Source organism: Mizuhopecten yessoensis, unplaced genomic scaffold, assembly GCF_002113885.1.
Source record: "Mizuhopecten yessoensis strain PY_sf001 unplaced genomic scaffold, ASM211388v2 scaffold2329, whole genome shotgun sequence".
NCBI lineage: Eukaryota > Metazoa > Mollusca > Bivalvia > Pectinida > Pectinidae > Mizuhopecten > Mizuhopecten yessoensis.
Window position 1 is genome coordinate 1029886 of NW_018404492.1, and position 4646 is coordinate 1034531.

A 4646-nucleotide genomic window follows, 5' to 3' on the forward strand; every position below is an offset into this window, starting at 1 on the left:
CATACCTATTTAGCGTTTCAACATCAGTTCTATTGAGAACAGGTGTGGTAAGTTATATACGTTTTCTAGGCAAGAGGAGTCAAATCACAATACTCGTAACTGTAATATAGAATATGAAAATCGATTACGAACACTACATATAATGTTGGAATGATTGAAGTGTAGATTACAGAAGTTCTTTTAAGTTTCAGCCTTACCTCCAAATAATTAACATGCATCACTTTATCTTCAATGTACAAATGCATGTTTGGGTTTACGGCATTCCTTTCCGAATACGCAATTGTGTGCCTAGACATTCAGAGCATTAGTGCCTCTCGTATGTAATAAACAATATCTGAAACATTTGGTAAATCAGAATTTTTTTAATATCTAGCAAATGTAGAATCAAATATAATTGCAGCGAATTATTACAATGATAGTTAACAGGATCAATAAAGAGAGAGGATGATAATATACAAATGAGACTTTTAATCAACAACCTTTCAATTTGGTTGATTAGTACTTTAACAGTTCATCGGTGTTCTAGTGGAGATCTTACAGTCTACCTCGTCTGTTTTGCATTCTTATGACGCTGAGTTTTACAAGAGCTAGTATATAAGGGAAATATAACACTTGTTCAATATTTTGAGTTTACATTCAGATACCTTGTGGTATATTGATGGTGTTTTAATTATTTTTTTGAAGTTCTTCTGTCTGATGTTTCCTCTATAGCTTCAAACTCCTCTTGTAGATATAATCATAAATAAAACTGCAGTGTCTTCCATGATGATAGATTAGTTTGCTCTCTGAGATCAATCTATGTACTCTTTTGGATTTATCTCATAATTTCATAATAGGTGAGGCATGTGGTTTAGGGAACTTTGTACCTAACGGGTACATCTGGGCTTGCCCCCGCTTTGGGTATGAACGTTTATGAAGTCTTGTTCTTTGTTGTTGTCTCCTAATTTAGGTTTACATTTTGTATCGACCTGGAGACCTTATTTTTAAACTTTTTTAATTTTACGATATGGTACTTTATTTTTTACTTTCACTTATTAATTATCGATTCCATATCATAAATAAGAGTCAAGCATTTGATGGACAAAATATAACAGTTAACAGTATGCACAACACATTTATATCAAAATGCACACATAATGTGTTACCGAGTGAATATAACCCTTGTCATATTGTTTTGCGTATTAACCCATGTAATATGATTGTTTCAATTGTAACGTCACGCCTAGAGCAAGAACATGACGTCACAGACTTATGCACTGAAGTCAAAAGGGCGATTTTTTTAGATGTCCAGGCTTCATGAAAATTGTCGTTTTACACGAAGAAATGCCACAAATCTTATTGTGTGATAAAAAGGATCTTACACTCGTTTCCATTTCATTTGAAATGTATGAAACTTGTCACGAATTTTCTTTTGAGCTCGGCAGAGGCTCGCTAAATTGAAAAATTATTAGACTCTTTTCATAAATCTCATATGAAATAGAAATTCATTTAAGATCCTATATATATTAACACTGGTTCTCGTATATTTTCATATTTGTAATTCTGGTGTGAAACACACGAGAATTCAGTAAGATATTGATACTTGTAACAGATAACCATGATTCCATTAACTATAGCACTCGAAAAGTTACGATAACTATTATTAAACAACTTTAATCTACTAAATGTAATTCTGAATTTAATTTCCAAAATAGTCCGTTTTCGCAAATATTCTGTCAATCTTAATAGTAATTCACTACGAAGGGGAATATTTAATTTCGTGTTTAATGTTTTACTGCTTCTAAAACTGCATGGTTATTAGTTATGATATTGCTTGGCAATTATTTTTGTTTACATTGCACGTAATGTTTTTTAAGTCAACATCAACGTTTGATACTTGTCCATAATGTCCATTGCGATTTGTGAGGCTCTAAACAAAACGTCTTAGTAGATGTTTGATGACGTGGTCGCGATGTTACACCTTTGTAATTCTTCTGTTTTGTTTCGTTTTTGTTTTGTTTTGTAATCCTAAGGAATGAAGTTGTGTAGGGCCATTGGTTTAACGGTGTCTGTCACACTGTCAACATTGCTTCGGCTGGGAAATGAAGTAAAAACTCTAGAATTTTCGATAAAATTAGAAAATGAGATCTCTAGCACCAAATGTAAAATTAAGAATGTCACTCAGTGGGAATACTAAGCATAGTATGATTGTATTTATCTTGGAGACACGTGTGTTCACTTGTATCGCGAAGAACTATAATAAAATGCATCATTTCATTTATGTTTAGCACAAAACAACAACGAGTTGTCAGTTGATAGCTGTAGTATTTGATATGTTTGTTTTATAAAAATGTTCAATACATCACAACAAATTCAAGCAATCGTTTTACAAAAACATGATTTATTATGTGAAAACAACACAATGTAAATAAATAAAATGATAATGTATGCTGCGACAGATGAACCTGCAATGAAAGAGAGAAAACGTTATTACAGAATTGACATTGTGACATATTAACAAGACTGGACTTCGTATTTGCTCGATCGACATGTCATCTTATGATTATATCAATTACAAATGTTTAAATGTATTACATATAGGGATGTAATACTTGTGTGCAATTATATTTTCACTTTTACATTTTTGGATACATGAATATTTTATAAAATGAACACTAAAACTATACATTTTTCTATTGAGTTATGATGAAAACTTGTCCGTCAATTAGTGTTGATTGAAAGTTTTATCAGGTCTCGTTTGTTTAATTACCAATGCACTCATCTCCTTTTAGAAAACATCAGCCTATTGTTATTATAAGGCGAGTGTCCTAATAGAACACATGTCAATCTGAGGGAAACAAGTAAAGAACAATGAGTTGGAATTGTACCTCGTTTTTTTCTGCTGCCAGTTTTCCTAATATCCACCAAATCTTGAACTTCGTCTTCCCCATTTGTTTCCATTTCCACTTCCGTAGCCTCCCAATCCGTATCCTTCGCGTCCATAGTAATTGCCTCCATATCCGGACCCCCTTCCACTGTTTCCTAGAAGTCCCAAACCATTTCCGTATCCATCATAAAATAGTGATCCCAAGCCAGATCCAAATGAATTTCCTACAACAAAATAAACAAAAACGGTATCGTCAAATATTAAGCCTTTTAATGCCTTTTAGAAATAGGAGCTGACATACACACAAAAACAAATAAGGACTACATTTTACAGATATTTTAGGTTTGTTAATGAACATGAATTATTTTACACTACATTATACATATGTCGACAATGCTGCATTAATTTTGTTTACAAATTGATATACTTCGCTAATAACTTCTTGACTTTCTTATTTACAAACGAAAACGTATGCATAAGTAATGTGAATTGTAGGAATTATACTACCTCATCATACAACATTTTGAGACAAAGATATAAACCGCATATGAAACCTATATCATATTGGCAATTTCTATGTTGATATGTGAATATCCAATTTACTTACCATGGTACAGAGTGCAGAGACCAGTAGCAACAAGGCAGGAAAGGAGGAGCATTACCTTCAGCATAGTGTAGGTGTGGTAGATACTGAAATATACCAATTATATTTATATAATAAAATATTGTTTAATATTTCTCTGATTGCATTTTTGCATACATGTTCATATTTGACAGTTAATGAAATCAGATTCGTTGTTATAAAACAATAAGTAAAAGTTTAATATGTTTTGTTGAATGATACACTGGTCGCTATAATGTTGGTATAACTTTTAGACATTATTCGGTTGCTACATATTTATTCAAGTCAGAACGGTAGCAGAGATAAATGCTCTAGAACATCGTTTTACAACCCTTTAATAAGTAATCCAAATAGCAATGGACACTGTAAACTGTACATGTTGAATGAGAGAAAGGGAACATAGTAATCCCTTTTAACAAATCAATGTTTAAACACTTCAGAGGTTAAGCAATAGTATGTATTTAGAAATGAAAACACGTAGAGAGTTTAACTCGAACGTACACAACGGGATTATTTTTATCAACAAAACATGTAAATAAATGACTTTTGAGTTGATAATACCTGTAATAGTAAAACCAACATTCGTTAGCTTCAACAATTTGAAGCAGTGTGTAAAGCAATGAAAGGTTATACAAATCAACAATATTGCTTACAACAAAGACGGTAAGACTTACCTTGATATTGAATAGATTCTCTGCGGAGTAAATATTGCGAATGTCTTAGAGTTGGTTCTCTGCCATATTTATACAATTGACACAAGGAAATAAGGAAATATTTCTTTCTCAACTGCGATTCGTCAGAATGACGCAAGTTCGTAGCGCTGATGACAATTGACAAGTGACGAGTGTGACGCAGTCCGAATACAACTGACCAGTGTCCGGAGCGTTGTATTAGTTATTGTCAGAAAAAAAAACACTCAGACTCAGACTGACCTGTTAAATCTGTCGACTATATATTTGTAATGAATTGATGAGACCAATAATTATATATTCATTTTATAAAGAACAGTTTTTCAGCCGAACATGATTATATAATATGATTACATCGATATCATTTCTGACAAACAAAAACAATGTTTAAAATCTGAACATGTTTACTCATCCTACCGAACATTAGCTATTGGTGTTTTCTATTAACGGGCATTTGACTTTCATAATA

At 32.3% G+C, this 4646-nt stretch overlaps 1 long non-coding RNA gene across 1 annotated transcript; it reads right to left on the reverse strand.

Moving 5' to 3' along the window:
* Positions 1 to 2360: 2360 nt before the first annotated feature.
* Positions 2361 to 4218, reverse strand: LOC110445529. Its single transcript, XR_002462381.1, has 4 exons — positions 4163 to 4218; positions 3474 to 3556; positions 2868 to 3090; positions 2361 to 2444 (listed from the first exon to the last, which is right to left on the reverse strand). It is a non-coding gene; the product is annotated as an uncharacterized LOC110445529 (long non-coding RNA).
* Positions 4219 to 4646: the final 428 nt, after the last annotated feature.